Source organism: Triticum dicoccoides, chromosome 7B (genome assembly GCF_002162155.2).
Source record: "Triticum dicoccoides isolate Atlit2015 ecotype Zavitan chromosome 7B, WEW_v2.0, whole genome shotgun sequence".
Classification (NCBI taxonomy): domain Eukaryota; kingdom Viridiplantae; phylum Streptophyta; class Magnoliopsida; order Poales; family Poaceae; genus Triticum; species Triticum dicoccoides.
In genome coordinates this window covers 30,726,764-30,753,273 of record NC_041393.1, presented here as the reverse complement: position 1 = coordinate 30,753,273, position 26,510 = coordinate 30,726,764, and the positions used below count along the sequence as shown (strand labels likewise).

The 26,510-nt window shown below is 46.7% G+C and overlaps 1 long non-coding RNA gene across 1 annotated transcript; it reads left to right on the top strand.

Annotated features, from left to right (window-relative positions):
• The first annotated feature begins 24,217 nt into the window (after window positions 1-24,217).
• On the top strand, window positions 24,218-25,152 carry LOC119338067. The gene is made up of 2 exons (XR_005163781.1): window positions 24,218-24,504; window positions 24,617-25,152. It is a non-coding gene; the product is annotated as an uncharacterized LOC119338067 (long non-coding RNA).
• The last annotated feature ends 1,358 nt before the right edge of the window (window positions 25,153-26,510 follow it).

Here is a 26,510-nt window from a genome sequence, read left to right as displayed (position 1 = left end):
GTTCTCGAACCCGTAGGGTCCGCACGCTTAAGGTTTCGATGACAGTTATATTATGAGTTTATGAGTTTTGATGTACCGAAGGAGTTCGGAGTCCCGGATGAGATCGGGGACATGACGAGGAGTCTCGAAATGGTCGAGACATAAAGATCGATATATTGGACGACTATATTCGGAGTTCGGAAAGGTTCCGAGTGATTCGGGTATTTTTCGGAGTACCGGAGAGTTACGGGAATTCGCCGGGGAGTATATGGGCCTTATTGGGCCATACGGGAATTGAGGAGAGAGGCCGAAAGGAAGGAGGCGCGCAGCCCCCCTCTGGTCCGAATTGGACAAGGGGTGCAGCCCCTCTTTCCTTCCTCCTCTCCCCCTCTTTCCCCCTTCTCCTACTCCAACAAGGAAGGAGGGAGTCCTACTCCCGGTGGGAGTAGGACTCCCCTTGGCGCGCCTCTCCCAGGCCGGCCGCCTCCTCCCCTTGCTCCTTTATATACGGGGGCAGGGGGCACCCCATGGAACACAAGTTGATCTACGGATCGTTCCTTAGCCGTGTGCGGTGCCCCCCCCCACCATATTCCACCTCGGTCATATCGTCGCGGAGTTTAGGCGAAGCCCTGCGCTGGTAGAGCATCATAATCGTCACCACGCCGTCGTGCTGATGGAACTCATCCCCGAAGCTTTGCTGGATCGGAGCCCGGGGATCGTCATCGAGCTGAACGTGTGCTGAACTCGGAGGTGCCGTACGTTCGGTACTTGGATCGGTCGGATCGTGAAGACATACGACTACATCAACCGTGTTGTCATAACGCTTCCGCTTACGGTCTACGAGGGTACGTGGACAACACTCTCCCCTCTTGTTGCTATGCCATCACCATGATCTTGCATGTACGTAGGAAAATTTTTGAAATTACTACGTTCCCCAACAGTGGTATCCGAGCCAGGTTTTATGCGTTGATGTTATATGCACGAGTAGAACACAAGTGAGTTGTGGGCGATACAAGTCATACTGCTTACCAGCATGTCATACTTTGGTTCGGCGGTATTGTGAGATGAAGCGGCCCGGACCGACATTACGCGTACGCTTACACGAGACTGGTTTCACCGTTGCGAGCACTTGTGCTTAAAGGTGGCTGGCGGGTGTCTGTCTCTCTCACTTTAGCTGAATCGAGTGTGGCTACGCCCGGTCCTTGCGAAGGTTAAAACAACACTAACTTGACGAACTATCGTTGTGGTTTTGATGCGTAGGTAAGAACGGTTCTTGCTAAGCCCGTAGCAGCCACGTAAAATTTGCAACAACAAAGTAGAGGACGTCTAACTTGTTTTTGCAGGGCATGTTGTGATGTGATATGGTCAAGATGTGATGCTATATTTTATTGTATGAGATGATCATGTTTTGTAACCGAAGTTATCGGCAACTGGCAGGAGCCATATGGTTGTCGCTTTATTGTATGAAATGCAAACGCCCTGTAATTGCTTACTTTATCACTAAGCGGTAGCGATAGTCGTAGAAGCAATAGATGGCGTAAACGACAAAGATGCTACGGTAAAGATCAAGGTGTCGCGCCGGTGACGATGGTGATCACGACGGTGCTTCGGAGATGGAGATCACAAGCACAAGATGATGATGGCCATATCATATCACTTATATTGATTGCATGTGATGTTAATCCTTTATGCATCTTATCTTGCTTTGATTGACGGTAGCATTTTAAGATGATCTCTCACTAAAATTATCAAGAAGTGTTCTCCCTGAGTATGCACCGTTGCCAAAGTTCGTCGTGCCCAGACACCACGTGATGATCGGGTGTGATGAGCTCTACGTCCATCTACAACGGGTGCAAGCCAGTTTTTGCACACGCAGAATACTCAGGTTAAACTTGACGAGCCTAGCATATGCAGATATGGCCTCGAAACACGGAGACCGAAAGGTCGAGCGTGAATCATATAGTAGATATGATGAACATAGTGATGTTCACCATTGAAAACTACTCCATCTCACGTGATGATCGGTTATGGTTTAGTTGATTTGGATCACGTGATCACTTAGACGACTAGAGAGATGTCTGTCTAAGTGGGAGTTCTTAAGTAATATGATTAATTGAACTTAAATTTATCATGAACTTAGTCCTGGTAGTATTTTGCAAATTATGTTGTAGATCAATAGCTTGCGTTGTTGCTTTCATATGTTTATTTCGATATGTTCCTAGAGAAAATTGTGTTGAAAGATGTTAGTAGCAATGATGCGGATTGGATCCGTGATCTGAGGTTTATCCTCATTGCTGCATAGAAGAATTATGTCCTTAATGCACCGCTAGGTGACAGACCTATTGCAGGAGCAGATGCAGACGTTATGAACGTCTGGCTAGCTCAATATGATGACTACTTGATAGTTTAGTGCACCATGCTTAACGGCTTAGAATCGGGACTTCAAAGACGTTTTGAATGTCATGGACCATATGAGATGTTCCAAGAGTTGAAGTTAATATTTCCAGAAAATACCCGAGTTGAGAGATATGAAGTCTCCAACAAGTTCTATAGCTAAAAGATGGAGGAGAATCGCTCAACTAGTGAGCATGTGCTCAGATTGTCTGGGTACTTCTATCGCTTGAATCAAGTGGGAGTTAATCTTCCAGATACGATAGTGATTGACAGAATTCTCTAGTCACCATTACCATGTTAGTAGAACTTTGTGATGAACTATAGTATGCAAGGGATGACGAAAACGATTCCCGAGCGCTTCGTGATGTTGAAATCAACGAAGTTAGAAATCAAGAAAGAGCATCAAGTGTTGATGGTTGACAAGATCACTAGTTTCAAGAAAAAGGGCAAAGGGAAAGAAAGGGGAACTTCAAGAAGAACGGCAAGCAAGTTGCTGCTCAAGTGAAGAAGCCCAAATCTGGTCCTAAGCCTGAGACTAAGTGCTTCTACTGCAAAGGGACTGGTCACTGGAAGCGGAACTACCCCAAGTGATTGGTGGATTAGAAGGATGGCAAAGTGAACATAAGTATATTTGATATTGATGTGTACTTTACTAGTGTTTATAGCAACCCCTCAGTATTTGATACTAGTTCAGTTGCTAAGATTAGTAACTCGAAACGGGATTGCAGAATAAACAGAGACTAGTTAAAGGGTGAAGTGACGATGTATGTTGGAAGTGGTTCCAAGATTGATATGATCATCATCGCACACTCCCTATACTTTCGGGATTAGTGTTGAACCTAAATAAGTGTTATTTGGTGTTTGCGTTGAGCATGAATATGATTTCATCATGTTTATTGCAATACGATTATTCATTTAAGTTAGAGAATAATTGTTGTTCTGTTTAAATGAATAGAACCTTCTATGGTCATACACACCAACAAAAATGGTTTGTTGGATCTCGATCGTAGTAATACACATATTCATAATATTGAAGCCAAAAAGATGCAAAGTTAATAATGATAGTGCAACTTATTTATGGCACTGCCGTTTGGGTCATATCGGTGTAAAGCGCATGAAGAAACTCCATAAAGATGGATTTTCGGAATCACTTGGTTATGAATCATTTGATGCTTGTGAACCGTGCCTATTGGGCAAGATGACTAAAAACTCCATTCTCCGGAACAATGGAACGAGCTACTGACTTATTGGAAATAATACATACCGATGTATGCGATCCAATGAGTGTTGATGCTCGTGGCAAGTATCGTTATTTTCTGACCTTCACAAGATGATTTGAGCAGATATGGGTATATCTACTTGATGAAACATAAGTCTGAAATAGTTGAAAGGTTCAAAGAATTTCAGAGTGAAGTGGAAGAATCATCATAACAAGAAAATAAAGCTTCTACGATCTGATCGCGGAGACGCATATTTGAGTTACGAGTTTGGTCTTCAATTAAAACAATGTGGAATAGTTTCACAAACTCATGCCACCTGGAACACCACAACTTAATGGTGTGTCCGAACGTCATAACAGTACTTTATTGGATATAGTGCAATCTATGATGTCTCTTATCGGTTTTACCACTATCATTTTGGGGTTGTGCATTAGAGACAGCTGCATTCATGTTAAAAGGGCACCATCTAAATCCATTGATACGACAGCATATGAACTGTGGTTTGGCAAGAAACCAAAGTTGTCGTTTCTTAAAGTTTGGGGCTGCGATGCTTATGTGAAGAAACTTCAACCATATAAGCTCGAACCCAAATCGGAGAAGTGCGTCTTCATAGAATACCCAAAGGAAACTATTGGGTACACCTTCTATCACAGATCCGAAGGCAAGTTATTCGTTGCTAAGATGGATCCTTTCTAGAAAAGGAGTTTCTCTCGAAAGAAGTGAGTGGGAGGAAAGTAGAACTTGATGAGGTAATTGTACCTTCTCCCTTATTGGAAAGTAGTTCATCGCAGAAATCAGTTCCAGTGACTACTACACCAATTAGTGAGGAAGTTAATGATGATGATCATGAAACTTAAGATTAAGTTACTACAGAATCTCGTAGGTCTTACAGAGTAAGATCCGCACCAGAGTGGTACGGAAATCCTGTTCTGGAAGTTATGTTACTAGACCATGACGAACCTACGAACTATGAAGAAGTGATGGTGAGTCCATATTCCGCAACATGGCTTGAGGCCATGAGATCTGCGATAAGATCCATGTATGAAAACAAAGTATGGACTTTGATTGACTTGCCCAATGATCGGCGAGACATTGAAATTAAATGGATCTTCAAGAGGAAGACGGACGCTGATAGTGTTACTATCTACAAAGCTAGAATTGTCGCAAAAAGGTTTTCGACAAGTTCAAGGTGTTTACTACGATGAGAGTTTTTCACTTGTATCTATGCTTAAGTCTATCTGAATCATGTTAGCAATTGCCGCATTTTATGAAATCTGGCAAATGGATAAACAAAATTGCATTCCTTAATGGTTTTCTTAAAGAAGAGTTGTATATGATGCAACCAGAAGGTTTTGTCAATCCTAAAGGTGCTAACAAATTGTGCAAGCTCCAGCGATCCATCTATGGACTGGTGCAAGCATCTCGGAGTTGGAATATATGCTTTGATGAGTTGATCAAAGCATATGGTTTTATACAGACTTTTGAAGAAGCATGTATTTACAAGAAAGTGAGTGGGAGCTCTGTAGCATTTCTAATATTATATGTGGATGACATATTGTTAATTGGAAATGATATGGAAATTCTGGATAGCATGAAAGGATACTTGAATAAGAGTTTTTCAAAGCAAGACCTCGGTGAAGCTGCTTACACATTGAGCATCAAAGATCTATATAGATAGATCAAGACGCTTGATAAGATTTTTCAATGAGTACATACCTTGATAAATTTTTGAAATAGTTCAAAATGGAACAGTCAAAGAAAGGAGTTCTTGCCTGTGTTACAAGGTGTGAAGTTGAGTAAGACTCAAGACCCGACCATTGCAGAAAATAGAAAGAGAATGAAAAGTCATTCCCTATGCCTCAGTCATAGGTTCTATAAAGTATGCTATGCTGTGAACAGACCTATTGTATACCTTGCTCTGTGTGTGGCAAAGGAATACAATTTTGATCTAATAAGTAGATCACTGGTCATGGGTCAAGAATATCCTTAGTGAGGACTAAGGAGATGTTTCTCGATTATGGAGGTGATAAAAGAGCCTGTCGTAAAAGTTACAACGATGCAAGCTTTTACACCAATCCAGATGACTCTAAGTCTCAATCTGGATACATATTAAAAGTGGGAGCAATTAGCTAGAGTAGCTCCGTGCAGAGCATTGTGGACATAGAATATTTGCGAAATACATACGGCTCTGAATATGGCAGACCCGTTGACTAAGCTTCTCTCACGAGCAAAACATGATCATACCTTAGTACTCTTTTGGGTGTTAATCACATAGCGATGTGAACTAGATTATTGACTCTAGTAAACCCTTTGGGTGTTGATCACATGATGATGTGAACTATGGGTATTAATCACATGCAGATGTGAATATTGGTGTTAAATCACATAGCGATGTGAACTAGATTATTGACTCTAGTGCAAGTGGGAGATTGAAGGAAATATGCCCTAGAGGCAATAATAAAGTTATTATTTATTTCCTTATTCCATGATAAATGTTTATTATTCATGCTAGAATTGTATTAACCGGAAACATAATACATGTGTGAATACATAGACAAACATAGTGTCACTAGTATGCCTCTACTTGACTAGCTCGTGAATCAAAGATAGTTAAGTTTCCTAGCCATGGACAAAAGAGTTGTCATTTGATTAACGGGATCACATCATTAGGAGAATGATGTGATTGACATGACCCATTCCGTTAGCCTAGCACTTGATCGTTTAGTATGTTGCTATTGCTTTCTTCATGACTTATACATGTTCTTGTAACTATGAGATTATGCAACTCCCGTTTACCGGAGGAACACTTTGGGTGCTACCAAACGTCACAACGTAACTGGGTGATTACAAAGGAGTACTACAGGTGTCTCCGAAGGTACATGTTGGGTTGGCGTATTTCGAGATTAGGTTTTGTCACTCCGATTGTCGGAGAGGTATCTCTGGGCCATCTCGGTAATGCACATCACTATAAGCCTTGCAAGCAATGTAGCTAATGAGTTAGTTACGGAATGATGCATTACATAACGAGTAAAGAGACTTGCCGGTAATGAGATTGAACTAGGTATTGGATACCGACGATCGAATCTCGGGCAAGTAACATACCGATGACAAAGGGAACAAAGTATGTTGTTATGCGGTTTGACCGATAAAGATCTTCGTAGAATATGTAGGAGCCAATATGGGCATCCAGGTTCCGCTATTGGTTATCGACCAAGAATAGTTCTAGGTCATGTCTACACAGTTCTCGAACCCGTAGGGTCCGCACGCTTAAGGTTTCGATGACAGTTATATTATGAGTTTATGAGTTTTGATGTACCGAAGGAGTTCGGAGTCCCGGATGAGATCGGGGACATGACGAGGAGTCTCGAAATGGTCGAGACGTAAAGATCGATATATTGGACGACTATATTCGGAGTTCGGAAAGGTTCCGAGTGATTCGGGTATTTTTCGGAGTACCGGAGAGTTACGGGAATTCGCCGGGGAGTATATGGGCCTTATTGGGCCATACGGGAATTGAGGAGAGAGGCCGAAAGGAAGGAGGCGCGCAGCCCCCCTCTGGTCCGAATTGGACAAGGGGTGCAGCCCCTCTTTCCTTCCTCCTCTCCCCCTCTTTCCCCCTTCTCCTACTCCAACAAGGAAGGAGGGAGTCCTACTCCCGGTGGGAGTAGGACTCCCCTTGGCGCGCCTCTCCCAGGCCGGCCGCCTCCTCCCCTTGCTCCTTTATATACGGGAGCAGGGGGCACCCCATGGAACACAAGTTGATCTACGGATCGTTCCTTAGCCGTGTGCGGTGCCCCCCTCCACCATATTCCACCTCGATCATATCGTCGCGGAGTTTAGGCGAAGCCCTGCGCTGGTAGAGCATCATAATCGTCACCACGCCGTCGTGCTGACGGAACTCATCCCCGAAGCTTTGCTGGATCGGAGCCCGGGGATCGTCATCGAGCTGAACGTGTGCTGAACTCGGAGGTGCCGTACGTTCGGTACTTGGATCGGTCGGATCGTGAAGACGGACGACTACATCAACCGCGTTGTCATAACGCTTCCGCTTACGGTCTACGAGGGTACGTGGACAACACTCTCCCCTCTCGTTGCTATGCCATCACCATGATCGTGCGTGTACGTAGGAATTTTTTTGAAATTACTACGTTCCCCAACAGGATGTATATAGACATATTTTAGAGTGTAGATTCACTCATTTTGTTCCGTATGTAGTCACTTGTTGAAATCTCTAAAAAGACAAATATTTAGGAATGGTGGGAGTATGATATAGAAACCAAACAGGTGGCATTCACACAAAGCAAATCTAAACTAAGCTGATGACATATAACATGTATAATGCAAGCAATGCAAGGCGCCATATGCATGATATGACCAACATCAGCATGCCAGGTTAGACCAAACATCTCAGGTGGTAAACAGGCATGGTTGGCTCTTTCTGAATCTCCATCTGAACAGTTATCTTCCTCTGGAATACAATCTGGAAATGCAGGAGAGGTGGGGGCACTTCGCCCACCATGGAGCAGCGTCTGCATGACATTATATTCGCACGCAACGGTCTTCTCTTTTTCTCTACATGTTCAGTACGATTGTGTACAATATCTGACATGCATAATAAAAAAAAGTAGTTAGATTTTGTAAGGCCTAAGGGGTGCATGCAAAAATCAAGACTGATGGTAGCAAACGAGTGGATGGATCCTAAACTAATGATAGCAGGTAGATTATAGCTTCAGTTTAAAAAGATAGACAATGGATCATCTATTGTTTGTTGCCCACCCAACATGAACCACATAGAAGACCCCAGATGAACCAGATAGTAGACAGATACTATTCGTTGCTGGCTCGGTATGAGACCCATGGGAAATTCAAAACTCAAGATTGAACGATAAAGTAGCAGGTAATAATAACCGATGTATAACATAAGCAAACACGAAAGACTGCGACCTCTCTTCCGGAACTGTGTAGTCCTCAGGTTCATCTGCTCAGTCGATGATGGTAATGCAGTTGGCGTGGTTGCCGGCAATGGGGAAGATGATCTGAGGCGGCGAAAGAAAGTCTGCAGGGGGATCTCTGCTGCAGTGAAGGCTACTGTCGATGGTGCACCTCAGGTGGGGTGGATGACGGCACGGCAGGAGCAGGACATAACACACAGAGTTTTCTTTGACGTCAATCTGAAAATGAAGTAAATCTGTAAGGGCTCCTTAGAATTGGAGGATTCTATAAATGCAGGGACAGGAAAAACACAGAAATAGGATAGGAATGCACGTGCAAAACAGAGCCTTTGGAAACATAGGATTTCAGTCAACCTGGGTGTTTGGCTCACATGAATTGTAAGAATAGAGGAATGGAGAAACAAAGTGATGCGACGATTGTACAACCTCTTTGGCATAGCCTTGTGGACCTCAGCATCATTGGGTTGGACGTGGAGGATGGTGATGATGCTAGTGTGACTGTCGGAGGCGGGGAAGAAGATCCGAGGCCTCTGGAAACGGCACCGAGGGTACTGCTCCACTGTGATGGACGGTTCCGTCGTTGGAGCAGGTCCGCTAAGGTGTACGACGACGAGGCTGAAGCATGACAAGACAGACAACTTTAATCTGAAGTGGGACCCTAATATCATCTGCAATAGATGATGTAAAATACATCACCAAAAAGTGCTAGATGTAAAACGCATCAGCCGCGCCACGGCCGCTCCGACAGATGATGTAAGTACTGTTCACTCTGCACTTAACTGAAGAAAATGAACTTCACAGTCAAAACTGAATTTTACTGTCAAAACTGATTGAACTAGTAACAAAGCATTGCAATAGATGTTTAGGGCGTTCGAGCACTAGTAGCAGAGAAGCAGTGATCTAAATCAGCAGACGCTCGAGCAGGGAACACACTAGCAGAGAGCAAGTCGTGCAGTAGCACCGCGAGCGAGTGCTAAAGCAGCAACTCCTGTAGCTACCGGAGGTCGTGCAGCAGCAGCAGCAGCGCAAGCGAGAGCAAGAGTAGAGCAGCAGCACGAATGAAAGCAGGAGTAGTGCAGCAGCGCGATCGACAGCAAGAACAGAGTCGCAGCACGAGCGAGAGCCGGAGCAGCTATAGCTAGTGCCATTGTGGAAGTCGCCACCGAGGAAGCAACAACATGGGGGAGAGATGTTGTGGATGATGTGGCCGGCGACGGCGTCGTCGATGGAGACGCCATGTCTGCTCGGTATCGAGCACCGGCAGCCCTGTGAGATCGAATAAAAGATAAAATGCAGCGGTGAGTGCAGAACCTCCTTGGTGGCGCCGAGTTGGCCTAGGCTTCATCGGAGGAATTGGTGAGGGTGCTGCGCTTCCGGTGGGGCAGGTCAAGACGGCGCTGTGGGGATTGAGGTGGCGTGATAGACGAGGTGAACATCGGGGCAGCTCCTTGGAGGTGGAGGACGGGACGGTTGATCCGGCGGAACGATGAGATCGACAATGGATCCTCATCCGGTGTGGTGGATGAGGGACGGCAAGCTGTTGCAGTGGATGACGTAGTCGGGGAAGTGTCTCCGGCTGGGCGGCGGTCGGGAGGCCGACGGAGGAGCATGGGGTTTCGCGAGTTTTGGCGGTTTTGGCGGCCTCGCTGTATGAATGGGGGGGCGAAGGGGGAGGGAGGAGCCAAGATTAGGGACGCGCTTGTCGAAATGTAGGGTAAGTTACCAGCGTACCCCCACCGGCTTTAACACCGCGACATGGAGCTTCATTTTCGACTGAGGGGTAGAAGGGGGATTTCGCGTGTCTGGGCTGCAGGAGCGATTTCGGATGAGGAGGGAGTTCTCGCGCGCGTCCAAATTTCGGGATAACAAGGCGCGGCGCGGGTTGAAGAAGCGGGAGTTTCAAAGCAGATGAGACAAAAGATACTCGAGCTTGAAAATTTCAGGATAACAAGGTGTGGATTCCTTGTTCGGCAGAACAAACTTAACGTGTAAAAAAATCATACAAGACACAAGAGAGTCATGTCCCCTTTTACTATATTGCTATAGATGCCATTGAAAAAACTACAAGAAAAATGTAAAAAAATCAGGAGAACAAGATTACCCTACATAGTACCAAATCGGTTCGCACTTCCCTCAACAACAACAAAAAACAAATCAATTCCCACCAAAGAAAGAGTAATGTCCCTTTTTATATGATTACAGATGCCATGATCTCGAATTTCAATTTTTGAATCCACGTTATGTTGAATTAGAATATATCATTAGGTGACCTTGCGGTTTATAATTGATGTAGTCGTACATTTTGATTTTCCATCATATATGAACATTTTACTCCACCATGTGAACATATATATTGTTGTCTACCATATGGACTAAATTTGAATCAATTTTCCTTATTTGAATATGATTCTTGTCAAGTTATACAATAATTTAAATATTATCTTGATAACAAAAATACATGCATATAGCAGTAATCATAATTCACTATGAACTACATGTACCATACGCTCTCCAATTCAAATATCTGTATCCATCTTATGTTGAATTCAAATCATAGTACATTATTGGTCTAGGTAGCGAGATGTTCGGGATAATCTAAACCCTGTTTTCATACGTATAATTTTTGGCTGAATTGGGACAAGTTTTGGTATAAGCCTCTTGCAAAACCGGAGATTCTCTCAATAAGCCTCGTGGTTCCGAGAGTGGACGTGTCACCTTTGTGTGCGAAATGATATACGCTGCCTCCCCCCTGATTTTATTTACAAAGGCAACATAGAACTATATGAGTGCCCTGTTAAATTTTGGAATTATTTCGGGTTCATTTGGCCTTTTATACATTAATTGAGTTTCTGGACTTTTAACGTGCATAATCTAAGTATGAATTGCATGCACATGCTCAGGTGCACCAAAGTGGGTTGAAAAGTCACATGTGTGTCCTTGGTTGAATTTCTAGGTCCCATGGAAGAAATGAGAATGAAATTCAAACATCTGGGTGTCATGACTCTGCCGAGAACATCGAGAAACTTAGATTTTAAATTCATGTAAATCCAAAACTCAGCTGGAAATCATGAAACTTGGCATGGTGTCATGTCATGGCACTAACATGTTGTGGTAAAAAATTGGGCCGATTTGGAAGCTCGTGGTTCTAAGAGGGAACATGTCACCTTTGGTCATTTAATGTGCATAAGTCAAATTTGAACTACAAGCACATGCTCTCGTGCACCAAAGTTGGTTGAAAAATCACATTTGTGTCCTCGGGTGAATTTCTAGGTCCCATGCAAGAAATGAGAATAAAATTAAAACATCTGGGCATCGTGGCTCGGCCGAGAACATTGAGAAACTTGGTTTTAAAATTCTTGTATATCCAAAACATGTCTGAAAATCATGAAACTTGGCATGGATGTCATGTCATGGTACTACCATGTTGTGGTAAAAAAAATGGCCGAATAGGAACAGATTTTTGTATAAGCTTCTTGCAAATCGAAGCTTCTCTCAAGAAGGATCGTGGTTCTGAGAGGGAACGTGTCACCTTTGAGTGTGAAACGATATACGTTGTCCCCCTTGAGTTTATTTACAAAGGCAACATAGAACTACATGAGTGCCCTGTTAAATTTTGGAATTATTCCGGCTTCGTTTCGCCTTATTTACACATTAATTGAGTTTTTGGTCATTTAATGTGCATAATTCAAATTTGAACTACAAGCACGTGCTCCCGTGCACCAAAGTTGGTTGAAAAATCACATTTGTGTCCTCGGGTGAATTTCTACTCCCATGCAAAAAATGAGAATAAGATTCAAACATATGGGCATCGTGGCTCGGTCGAGAACATTGAGAAACTTGGTTTTAAAATCATGAAACTTGGCATGGTGTCATGTCATGGTAGTACCATGCCGTGGTAAAAACAATTGGCCGAATAGGAACAAATTTTGGTATAAGCTTCTTGCAAATCAGAGCTTCTCTCAAGAAGGCTCGTGGTTCTGGGAGGGAACGTGTCACCTTTGTGTGCATAATTCAAATTTGCAATACAAGCACATGTTCCAGTGCACCAAAGTTGGTTGAAAAATCACATGTGTGTCTGTCCTCGGGTAAATTTCTAGGTTCCATGCAAGAAATGGGAGTGAAATTCAAAATTCTGGGCGTCGTGGCTGGGTTGGAAACATTGAGAAACTTAGTTTTTTAATTCCTGAAAATCCAAAACACGCATGAAAATAATGAAACTTGGCTTGGTGCCATGACATGGCACCAACATGCTGTGGTAAATTTGCAGTCTGACTTGCGAAGGCGCACACATTAACAATCAACAAAGTCATTTTGGAACAAGTGATGTCACGTTACAATTGGAAACACAAGTATTATTGAAACCGTGGGCGTTCTACTTACTAGTACCATTTACGTGCCGCCACGCGTCCCCATTTTTTATTAGCTAGGAGGCGCCATGCAGGGTAGCTATTTGAGTACGAGAGGCGTGCGATCAGACCCCTGCGCGTGCTTATCGGGAGGAGAGCCCTTTGACCTCCATCTGCCGCCCACCTCTCTCCCAAGGTCTCCATTAATGGCGCCCGAGGCTCTGTTTAATGGCGTGGCTATGTCTCACTCGACTGAGATTTAAGAGAGAAAAAAGAAAATTTGAAAGCACGGATCTTGATGTAAGATCCGACGGACCTATATAGCATCTACTGTGACTTATAGCAAGACTGATGAATATATAAGGATGATTTTTTTTTGATCAAAGAAGGGCTTGCCCCTTCCGATTCTCATTACTGAAAACCACCACAATTCACAAGAAGTTCAGCACAACTCCAGCCTAACACGAAGGACTAAAAGCTACTCCCTCCGTCCCATAATATAAGACGCTTTTTGACACTAGTATAGTGTCAAAAAATGTCTTACATTATGAGACGGAGGGAGTACCAGATTGAAATCGCAACATCCCAAGAGGCCAACAAAGGCCAAAAATCCGCGCTAGAACCCAACATTTCACAACCGACGACACAATACACATCCTAAAACGATTATTACATCAAAAGAAAACAGGAAACTGAAGGAAGCCCAGCACCAACTAGAAGAACAGCAACACCAGGGTCGCCACAGCAAGAGTTTTCTTCATTCCAGCCTCGCAACACTGATCTTCTACAGAAAGATAAGGACGATTAATTGTCTTACATAATTAGAAAGATAATTAAAAAAGCCACATGCGGCTACACCCGAAATACACAAGGGCAAAAGAAGAAGGAAGACAAGGATCTGGCTCGCTGATCTCTAATATCTTGATGTGTTGCTGCAGGCCGCGGGAACTAGTCTCCGCGGCGAGCGGCGATGAGCTATTTTGTGTCCTCAAGACGCTACTTGAGAACATCCACAGATTCCTCCACCAGCCTTTGGCGCTCGTTGCGGAGCATGTCATTCTCGTCCATAAGTTTCTTGACGATGACGCCGGTCCTCTTCAACAAGGCACTGGTCTCCTCCTGCTGGTCTGCACTTCGGACGATCTTCTCCCTCAGCAGGTTGCGCTCGGCCCGGAGCCTGTCATTGCCCTCCCTTAGTTGTCGGATGACGATGGTAGCCTGTTCAAACGAGGCTTTCACGTCGTCCTGCAACCTCGCCAAGCTGGAGATCTGATCCAACTGGCTATGGACGATCGCATGCATGCGCCTGTAACAGTCGTCGCCTGCCCGCGAGAAATTTTCCCAGGCCGCCGCGGCGTGGCGGGACATCTCTGCTGCATTCATGGTGCGGCGGGACATCTCTGCTGCTTCCGCGGCACGGCCGGACCAGTCTGCTGCATCGACGGCGCGGCGGGACCTCCGTGCTGCTTCAGCGGCGCGGCGGGACCTCTGTGTTGCTACTTCCGTGCGGCGGGACATGTCGGGTGCTCTCGCAGCGAGGCGGGACATCTCTCATGCTTCCGCTTCCATGCTCGCCTCTCGCTGGTGGCAATCTCTCGACCCAGAACTCATGCTGGCCATGGCAGACGCAAGGGAAGGATGCTGAATGACTTGTTTGTTTTTGTGGATGAGGAGTTGAGGAGGAATGTGCAGTCATCTTGGCATACTAGTATTTACAACCGAGTACTAATACGCTCCTAAGTGGTAAACAGTTTAGGTTATGATCGGTGTGAACAGGTTTGGAATTCAATATAGCGTGGTACTAATACGCTCCTAAGTGGGAAACCATTTAGGTTGTGATCAGTGTGAACAGGTCTGCAATATAGCATGGAGTAATTTGGAATGTGACGAGACGCAAGCTCAAAATTTATAAATACCCACATGGCAAGCTCTAGGCTAGTCCTTTTTTCAGATGCATTAAACCTATCTCTCGGGACTTCTCGCACGCACCATCGTGCCACCCACAAAAACTTGTACTCTGAGTTTAGTAGTATGTTATACAGGAAGAGAAGAGGTGCACGCATGCACTCGTCCTCTCACACACGCGTCTGTTTTTTCTCGAAAAGGAGGATGATGACCCCCGGCCTCTGCGTCTGGGAGTCACACACGCATCTGTAGCTACGAATTGTAGTGTTCTCAACCATCCGATTGGCTCTATCATGGATGTACCTATATACTAAAACATGTCTAGATACATCTATATTTTGACAAATGGAAGGCATGTATTGTGGAACAGAGGGAGTGCTTGTCATCAAAATGGATAAAAAGGGACGTATCTAGAACTAAAATACATCTACATACATCTCCTTTTATCCATTTTGATGACAAGTAGTACTTCTTACCCAAAGGAACTTTATATCCAACAGACACAAAATATCCGTTCGACTGTTGGAAATTACCGATCTAATGTCGAAGTAATTGCTGCATCGCCACCAAAACCCACCATTTCTTAAGCTAAAGTAGACCAAGGTAATCCCTATATTAGCATATTAATAAGATAAACGGAAGGCACTGTCGAAACATTTAGGACGTGAGCTTGTCAATCTGAATGTGGAGGGACACAAGCTTAGCCCCGGCCAACAGCTTGGGCGGAACTGTCAAGAAGGTCAGCTCCTGCACGTCGACGTCGCCGGGATCCTTGCTGCTTGTCACTGATAGAGCGAGCAAATGCATTGCTTGTTTTAAGTATAAATTTCTATTAAAGCTAATTAAATTTAAGTAAAGTGACCACTAACTCATGTTATTACAGTACCAATACAGACCCGCTCGTGAACCGACGTGTGGCCGGAGTAGGTTTCTTAACGGAGGCGTTTGAATGCGCCGAGGGTGCATCTTCTGTCGGGCGTGCAGCAGATGAGGGAGGGGTAGTAACTGTTGTCGCCTGTACACACTCAGCGTACTGTTGAATCTAGTTCCCCAAGAGCTGAAAAACGAACTGTTGTCGCCGCCTACATACTCGTTCACTCGAAAAGGCTCCAATGGCGATCCGAGGGGTGAGCCTGCTGGATATGGACTTCAGCAAGGAGATAGTTCGCCGTTCAGTCCTATGGCTGCACCAAGTTGAATGTGATGTACACCAACGATACGGACTCGGTGAAGCTCTTCCTCGCCTCAGTCCTATGGCTGCACCAGGTTCTGGAGCATTCGCCCGTTTCATCGGCAGCGCCGACTGCACCTTCACTACGGTGGAGAGAAGGAAGAACGCGACGATTCGGCCATCTGGTGCAACAAGCTTGTCAACATCCAGAAGCAATACAAGATCATCAGCAACGGGCAGGAGAATGACTATGTGGTTGACCTCGCTGAGACCATCATCGACCCCTGATACGCCAACATGAAAGAAGATGACCTAAACACGTGGGAGGTACCTCTGAATCTAGCCTACATAACCTACGCGGTCAAGGACGCATACGCATGCTACGACATGTATAGGCAGATCTTGGACATGAGGGCGTGTTTGCTTCCTGTAACCGATGAGTACACGGACAGCCGCAGTGTCATGATCAAGCGTGCCAGGAAGGTCTAGATGTTGTACTTTATCTGTTTATAAGCACCTTTATCATCTGAGTGTTTCATGCATTAGCCTATGTGTCGTAATTATCTGTTTTGTCCGAAATATTTCTTTTAAGAACCCATTAACGTGATTGCTTTTTTTAGTGGCTATTTGCTTATGTATGTAAACTAGTTCACTTGTCCGTAAAAATAACTAGTTCACTCGGCTGCCGTGCTTTGAATCTCCTTCCTCCCAACATATTCCTCTCCTCAGCTGGACCCAGCAGGTCTCTGAATTTTCTCCCACTTTCTTTTTTGATGTAAACTGAGTTTTCTCCCAGTACTTTCCCCTAGAACCAACTCAACTGTCCCACGTCTAGCCTAAAAATAATAACACCCCACGTACTATTAACTCATCAAATTAAAATGATATTTTTATTTCGTAAGTTGAAAGTTCTTACAAAATAATAATAATAATTGTTTATATATAACTTGCCAAGTTAACTCCTAGTGATTGCGTACATAAGCTTGCAAAGATTTTACTGACGTGCAATCATGTGTTTATGTTTTTATAACATTTCTCCGTCTAGCCCAACATGATATTTTCACCCAGCCCAGCAAGTCCGCGGATTTCGAGAAAAATGCAAATGGGATTTAAACGGGCTGCATAGATGCTACATCATTGTTTCACCCAGCCCACCAAATGGACTAAAAAAACAAATGGACTAGCTGACATGTGGGCCAGTAGGTCGAAGCCTAAGAAGGCATTGGATTTACATCCAACGGCCGGCATTCTTCTTCAATCTCTCGTATTCTTCCCCCAGCGCTGTCGGAACCGCCTGCTCCAGCCTTCGGCGTCCAGCGGCGTTGTTTTGCGCACCTCAGCGAAACGCTACCCCGCCGACGGTCAGGCCATCCCTCCACTCCGCACCTCCTGTTATTCTCTGCCGAGTGTAGGCCCACCCCGCACCCGAACCAGTCAAGTTTCCCACTCCTCTCCGTCTGCGACTCCACTGCCGCGTCTTCCCCATCTCCGGGTCGTTCCAGTCTGGGGCCTTGCCATCATCCACCGCCTCGGTGCGCTCGGCGCGGCATGGTCAACATACGAGAGTCATCGGAAGAGGACTATACGTGGAGAGCCTGACGGCTGGGACCCACGAGGTCCATGGTCGCACGCAAGGAAAGTTCCTCCTTATTACGCACTGTATGTGCATTATATGTGGGAAGGGCTTATGTATTTCGCGAAAAAAATGTTCCCCCCGCTGACAGGTCAGACCCACCAGCTATATCTTCGCACGCAAGGAAGTGTCTCCTTATTACGCACCAAAAAATGAATACCCCCTACTAGCTGGGATCCACCATAGTGGGTGGCTGACTTGTGGGCCTACTAAGTTGACGAGGACGGAGGGCTTTGTCAACTTAGTCAATAAGAATTATTCTAGCTCCAGTGACCGTACGATGTCCATCCAACGGTCATAGTGCTTCTTCAACCTCTGGTCTTCTTGCTCCAGCCGCCAAAAGCAGCACCGGTCGTGCCGCGTGCTCCTGCCTCTCGTGGTCGACTGTGATGCCACGGAGGCCTCACCGCCCCCTACTACTCCCACCACTAGCCAGGGTATCCCTCTACTCACCCACACTCCCTGTTATTCTGCGGCGACAGCAGCCTCATGCCGCAGCCGAACCAGTGAACCCTCGTACTCCTCTCCGTGTGGGCATCCACTGCCGCGTCGTCATTGGCTCCGCGTCGTCCCCTTCCTAAGCCTCGCCGTCGTCCACCACCTTGGTGCTCTCGGCGCGGCGTGGTCAATGTGGTCAACGACCGACTTCCATCGAAAGAGTACTGTACGTGGAGAGGCTGATAGCTGGGTCCAAGACCACAGCCCAGTTTGTTTGTGATTTGCCAAGTAAGTCGCTTTGTCAGGCCTGTTGGGCTGCAAATCTTTCAAGACGAGGAGAGCTTCATTCGGCTGGCCGAGAAAATGGCCTATCAGTAATGGGAAATGGGTTGTACATTTTTAAAACACATGAAACCGGCAATTAGTTTCAAATATCTTTTTTTCATTTCGAGATTTTAAATTACATTAATTTTTATGCGTGGAGAATTTGTTGGATTTTATATTGATATACATTTATTTTTTAAATCAGTTTGAATGTGAGTCGAAATTTCGGGATTAAAAACAGTTCGGACCGCACCGAAATATGCAAAATTTCGTATAATTTTTTAACCGTGGCCACAATATGGCCTGTAATGCTAACAAAAAGAATATGGGCTCCAAAAAAACCTTAAGAATTAGCAAATGGGCTGTAAATTATTAGAAATAATGGCAGATGGGATGTATGCTGTTTTCCACAGATTTGAGGCTTTCCTAAAAAAAGGTTGACACACAAGCAATGACTGTTGGATGTCCATCCAACGGCCGTCGTGCTTCTTCAATCTCTGCTCTTCCTGCTCCAGCCGCTCAAACAAGCGCCGGCGGGACTGCCTGCTCCCTCCTCCCCTCGGCCGGCTGTGCTGTTGCGCAGGCCTCACCGCCCCACCGTACTCCCATCCCTGGCCTAGCCATCCCTCTACTCACCCACACCTGTTGTTATTCTCCGGTGACGGCAGACGAACCAGTAAACCCTCGTACAGTCGTACTCCCCTCCGTGCGGAAAACAACTGCCGAGTCTTCCCTGCCTCCGTGTCGTTCCCTTCCTAGGCCTCGCCGTCGTCCACCGCCCTGGTGCTCTCGGCGCGGCCTGATCAACATGGTCAACGACCGACATGCATCTGAAGTGGACTGTACGTGGAGAGGCCGACAGTTGGGTCCACGGCCGCACGCAAGGAAATGCCTCCTTATTACGCGCAAAATAATGATTCCTCCACCTGACATCAGGGAGCCATCGAAAGGGCCTCTGTATTTCGCGAAAAAAATGTTACCGCTGCTGATAGCTCAGACCCACCAGCTATATCTTCACACGCAAGGAAGTGCCTCCTTATTACGCACAAAAAAAATGAATACTCCCCCTGTTAGTTGGGACCCAATATAATGGAAGGCTGACTTGTGGGCCTACTAAGTTGACGGGGACGGAGGGCTTTGTCAACTTAGTCAATATGCACGATTCTAGCTCCAGTGACCGTACGATGTCCATCCAACGGTCGTAGTGCTTCTTCAACCTTTGGTATTCTTGCTCCAGCCGCCCAAACCAGCGTGCCTCGTGCTCCTGCCTCCCATGGCCGGCTGCGATGCGGCGGAGGCCTCACCGCCCCCTACTACTCCCACTGCTGGCCAGGCCATCCCTCTACTCACCCACACCTCCTGTTATTCTGCGGCGACGGCGGCCTTACACCACAGCGAATCAGTGAACCCTCGTACTCCTCTATGCGTGGACATCCACTGCCGCGTCTTCCCCGGCTTCGCGTCGTCCCCTTTCTAGGCCTCGCCGTCGTCCACCGCCCTGGTGCTCTCGGCGTGGCATGGTCAACGTGATCAAGGAATGGCTTCCATCGGACGTGGACTGTACGTGCAGAGGCTGACAATTGGGTCCACGGCCGCAGCAAGGAAGTGCCTCCTTATTACATGCAAAATAATTATTCCTCCACCTGACAGCGGGGACCCATCGGAGGGGCCATCGTATTTCGCGAAAAAGACGTTTCCCCCTGACTGCTGGGACCCACCAGCTACATCTTCGCACGCAAGGAAGTGCGTCCGGGCAAAAAAAACGATTCGCCCCCCTGACTGCTGGGACCCACCAGCTACATCTTCGTAGGCAAGGAAGTGCCTGACAGTCGGGACCCACCTGGTCGAAGCGTACGTAGGGTTGTCATTCTGGTCGCGAACGTGTACGTACATACTGGTCGTTGTAGAGGCGCGCACGTGTCGTAGTAGAGGCGCGCACGTGCCGTAGTAGAGGCACGCACGTAGCATGTACACGTACGTACAGTGGCGAGGGTGCAAGAAAGAAAATACGGCCACGTACGTACATACGGGCAGGGTCTCAAACGCCTACTCACGCATACGTGCATGGCTGGGTCGGAACGGAGAAACACCGTCGTCGTCGTGTTCATGGGGAGCCAACCGGTTGGGTCGGAACGGAATGCGTGGTCGTGTTCATCGGGAGGGCTTGGATGGAACAGGCGATGGAAACGAGGCCTGGCGTAAGGAAACGGACCTCCTATGTTCGGAACGGGGTCCTGTTGATCGGGAGGGGTGTGGCGTACCGCAAAACGGAGGAAACAAACCTCCTACGGTCGAAACGGGGGTCCTGTTGATCGGGAGGGGTGTGGCGTACCGCAAAACAGACAAAACGGACTTGTATTGGAGCGCTACGGTCGAAACAGGGGTACTGTTGATCGGGAGGGGTGTGGCATACAGAAAAACGGACGAAACGGACTTGTGTTGGAGCGCTACGGTCGAAACGGGGATCCTGTTGATCGGGAGGGGTGTGGCGTACCGCAAAACGGACGAAACGGACCTCCTACGGTCGAAACGGGGGTCCTGTTCATCGGGAGGGGTGCGGCGTACCGCAAAATGGGACTCCACGGGATACTGTTCATCTCCACCGTCGACCTCCTCCAGCCTCCACGGGCTACCGTCGACCTCCTCCAACCTCCACGGGCTCCTGTTCATCTAGCCTCCACCGTGCGCTACTCCACCGGCTACTGTTCAACCACCCCTCCACTGTCTACTGTTCATCCAGCCCTCCACCACACCACGGGCTCCTGTTCAACCATCCCTCCACGGCCACCCCTCCACCGTCTACTGTTCATCCAGCCCTCCACACCACGGGGTCCTATTCATCTAGAGGCAACGCCACCGCTCACTGTTCATCCAACCCCCACCCCCACCCCCCCACCCCTGCAACGCTCACTGTTCATCTAATCGATCGGCTTAAGTTAGCAGTAGTAGAGAAGGAATCGCTCCATCGGGTTCAGTTAACAGCCATCGATTGATCACTCGGGTTCAGTAACGCGTAGCCTGCAGTGCAATCGCTCGGGTTCAGTTAGAGCCCAACACCTCGCTCGGGTTCAGTTAGAGCCAACGCCTCGCACACACGCGCGTACGTGTACGAGAGAAACGCGCATCGCTCGGCCCCCGACCTCCCACCGTAGCCGGCAACTCCCCGAAATTTTCCTCCCCCTTGCTTCTACCACGGTTTTTTCAATCATGGACGGCCCAAGAATGTCATGCAGCTGCGTCTCCGGCCCGCCCAGGACGAAAAGCCCATTTTCTGTCATGATTTTTTGTCATAGAAGTAGGAGCTCACCACATCTATGATGATACCGGGTTTTGTCACAACTATCGTCATAGAAGTGTCATATGTATGACAGAAAAAATTTCGTTTGGCCCAAAATGTCACGTATGTGTCTTTTTTTTGTAGTGATATGAGGAAGCTTCGGGGCAGAAGGTGAACCTTCACAAATCCTCAGCCTTCTTTGGTAAGGGTTGTCAGCAAGAGCTAAAGGGTTCTCTTAAGGGGACTATCGGGATTGAATCAGAGGCGTTGAGTGAGAGATACTTGGGCCCCGATGGTGGTTGGAAGGGTTAAAGATGGATCTATGTGACAGAGAGCTCAAAGAAAAAAGTTACAGGATGGAAAGGGCAGGGTCTCTAGAAAAAGCACGAGAAGTTCTTGTTAAATCTGGGCTTCAAGCTACTCCAACGTTTACCATGACTTGTTTTCTCCTCACAAAGAAGATGTGCGGGAACCTGACATCTATCTCTTCAAAATTCTAGTGGGGGCAGTTAATGGTGAGCGTAAAGTGCATTGGATTGCCTGGGATAAAATGTGTGCAGAGAAGAGAGAAGGAGGCATGGGGTTTAGGGATCCCGAGGTGTTCAACCAAGCGTTACTGGCAAAGCATGCATGGAAAATATTGAGAGTTCCTCCTTGCTATGTGTGTGTACTAAAAGCAAGATACTTTAGTGACGGAGGGATTATAAATGCAACGTGTCCTGATGGCGGCTCCTATACTTTCAGAAGCATTCTCCATGGAAGGGACCTCCTCAGGGAGGGATTGGTGTGGCGAGTGGGAAACGGCTCCAAGATAAATATTTTCCCCACGATCAATGGATACCGAGGAACGGCAGCTTGACACCACTGGGTGCTGAGTATGTCCAAGGAGTAACCAAGGTATGCAACTTGTTAGATCACTCGGGTACAAAATGGAATGAGCAAGTGGTGGACTCGATGTTCTCACTGGATGATGCGACGGATATAAAACAGATCACCATCGGAGGATCGGGTTCTGATGATTACCTAGCTTGGAATTTCACCAAGGATGGGCACTTCACGGTGCGTTCGGCATATCATTTGCGAGTAGCTTTGAATAAGGCAAGAATGGGCAGGCAGGAGTCACCCTCATCGGTGAACCATCATAAAAGTTGGATGGCAATGTGGGACACCTCGGACCCGGGCAAAACAAAGATTCACATGTGGAGATTGCTTCGCAATGGTTTAGCCATCGGACATGAATTACAGAGAAGGAGAATCAAAGCGGGAATTTTTTGCACAGCATATGGGTGCGACAAGATGATTTATCACAGATTTTGGGGTTGTCCTCATTCGGTTCTTTATTGGAAGAAACTGCGTTTGGAAAAGGGAATTGCGGTGGCGACCCCACCGTGCCAGCTTGGTTCCCAGAGTGCAGTTGCTAGATGGCTCCTGGAGTGGTTCGCGCAGGCAGGGGAGGAGGAGAGAGCGGTGATGATCCAGTCAGTTTACGCCTTGGGGCTTGCTCGAAACAAGGCACGGGATGGCAAAAGGATTGAAGACCCAAAAGAAATAATGATACGAGTGATGAGGCTGGTGGAAGAATGGCAGAGGGTACATGACAAAACCACCATCGAGCGTGGTCCAGTCCAGCGAACGAGGTAGGAGACGCCGGAGGAGGGATGGATTCAGGCCAACGCTGATGGAGCTTTCTCCAAAGATCGCGGTAGGGGAGGTTCGGGAGTGATGCTGAGAGATCATGATGGAGCCTTCAGAGCTGTTGTGTGCCACTTCTTCAACCATGCATCGTGCCCAGAGAAGATGGAGGTGGAGGCCTACCGGAGAGCTATCCAGCTTGCTAGCGAGGCCAATGTGCAGAAGCTACACGTCGAGCTGGATAACTTGGGACTTGTCGCAGCGATAAATAGGAAGGACAAAGACCTCTCTGCTCTGAGGCCTTCGTGCCGTTTCTGGCGACTTCCGTAGCGTACTCACAAGCGCTCTCTGTCGGTGATTCTTGCCGTCCAGCCTCGTCAAAATCCACCAATCTCTCTAAAATCTCATCTCTTCCTTCGATTCAGCCAGGTCTCTTTCGGATCGAGCTCTCCTGTGGCATCCCGTGAACCCAAAAGCTTGGGGGAGACAGACATCTGTGCTGTCGGAGGAGTCAAGCCCAAAAGAAGAACTAGTCCCTTGAGGTACCGGTGGCAGCTGGGGGTGGCGCAGCGGTGCCCGGCGGCAGCGGAGGGTGGTGCAGTGGCGCCCGGCATAGTTGGGAGTGGTGCAACGGCGCCCGGCGGCAGCGGAGGGTGGTGCAGCGGTGCCCGGCGGAAGCGGAGCGTGGTGCAGCGGCGCCCGGCGGCAGCTGGAAGTGCGATAAAGGCTTTTTCATTCGCGTTCCATTCACAGCGCGAATCTCTTCCGTCCGCTCTCGCAGGGATCCACGCCGGCTGGCCCACCCTGGGCCCACTGGTAGCAGTCCTATTTTTCTGTTTCACTCGGCTATACGGCTGCAATACAGTCAAATCGTATCTACTTTATTCCTACCTGAGCCTACTTCACGCGTGACTACTATCCCTCTCTCTGTTATCTCCGAGACCAGATCCAATCGGGCCGCCCCTCCCATCCCCCCCCCACAGCCAGCCACCGTCGCGATTTGGAGGCCTCCGACCAGATCTTCCTCCCGACCACGACTTGGGTTGCGCTCCCCCGTCGAGCGAGCCCCACCACGGCTGCTGGCGTGCTGGCCGTCGAGCGAGCCCCACCACGGCGACGAGCCGACGACCACCACCTTCTCCTTCCCCTCCTCCGGCCAGATCCACCCGGTGCCCCTCCGACGCTTGACGTTCATATCCATACCGAGCAGGCATTGTGGGCTTGCAAAATTAGGTTTCCTTTCCCATGGTCTCACCCGTTCTTCTACAAAATCTATTTCTATTTTGTTTTGTTCTTGCTGCTCTCCTTTCTTTCCTTATTATTTTTGTTTATGTTTTAATTCCAGTGCGACTACCTACAGGCCGGTGTGGTGGAACTTGGATCATGTAGAACTCCAGCCATGCAATTTTGTTGTCGGTGTCATGGATTTTTTATAGTTTGTTTGTTTCTTCCAGCTCTCCTTGCTACCTACAAATTTCTGTTTGTGTTATAAAACTCCAGTGCTACTACGATGGATCTTCGATCTCCTAGAATGCCATCACTTGCGACCTTTGTTGTCGGTCGTTCGGTGATATGGATTTGTGCTACAAGCCGTTGGCCTCAGATTTTCTTTTCTGATCTCACTTCGTATTCTCGTGTGTGCATCCCTCCGGCGGCTGCCGTCGACGGAAATTGATGCATGTATGTGCTCTCGCTTGTGCATATTCAGATTCGTGTATGCCTAGTATACCTTTCTGTTAGTTGAAGTGAACCGTAGTCACCTAATTCAAATGTTATTGTACTGTGAGGAACTATTTATTTTTTGTCTTCAACTATTGAAGAAAATGTATAAGTTCAGAACTGAAGAACTGGATCAAACTTTTTGTAAAAATATGTGCAGTACTTTTTAGTGCGTTGCTCTGCACTTTTGGGATGATAGTATGTGACTGGGATTTGCTTCGAAGCACTTTTTCTGATAATAGAGAAGTAACCAACCCAGTGTTTGCACATCGCGTTAATATTCAGGAAGAAATTGAGCCCCTTATATTATTTATGGTCTTGCTATTTCAGAAAATAATGGTGAGTCTTTTAATTTCCCAATAAAGTACAGTGCATTCATTTAGAAATTTCTGAGGAATTGTCCACTAAGTTAATTAAACACAATATGTAAAGTATCAGTGTCCAGTTTCAGAGACCAAAACTAATTTGAAACTTGACAACAAAAGTCATGGAAATGGCCTGCATAGTACGAAACTCGCCACGTTTGCAAGCGAAAGTATAGCTATCCAAATTACAATCCACACGTCGTAAAAATTAGTAGATAAGAAAAATAAATTTGTAATTCACATAAAATAAGTGATCTCTCAAATTTGACCGTCCTAAAACCCCCTCATATTTGAAATTTAAGTATTCTGATTTTTAAGTTAAAATTCAACTATCTAGAACAAATCCCTAAATTAAAGACAAGGCAATAGAAAATTCCCCATGCATTGGTCTCAAATTTAAGCACAAACTTCTAATTATATCAATCTCCATCTGAGACCAGTTAGCACTCTTACATTATTATCGAAGGAACGAAGTATGTGAAGGAGGGAAAGGATAGAGGGGACGAGCAAACTGGTGGAGGATACAAACTGTCGGCCCTGCGCCTAGGACAGTGACCAGCCTCCGCTCACTGCCTCGCCCGCAAGGCCATGCCACACATTAGTTAGAACTTAGAAATGAACAACCTAGGGAGGATAGGAAGTGAAGCGATCGGTTCCTATTTCGTCTCGTCTACAAACTACTACAATGGGAATAATGGCATACGAAAAGAACTTCAACTAGACACAGATTGGTGAAGCTTGCCGAAAAAATTACCATCATCCATAACAATTTAAGAACTTTGCCGAAGCTTGTGGCGCACTTAAGGTATAGGTCACGAAGGACTTATCAACTTTTTATCTCTTCTGATGAGCTTTGTTCATGCACGCTACACACTTGAGAGATCTATCCGGAAGAACTTTACCATCATCCATTACAATTTAAGAACTTTGCTAAATCTTGTGGCACACTTAGGTTATAGGGTACAAGGGACTTATCAAATTTTGATCTTTTGGGATGAAAACATTGTTCATGCACGTTTCACACTTGAGCGATTGATCCAGAAGAACTTTACCGTCATCCATAACAATCTAAGACATTTGCTCAAGCATGTGGCGTAACGACCTCTCAACTTTTTTTCTCTTATGATGAAAACTTTGTCATGCACATTACGCACT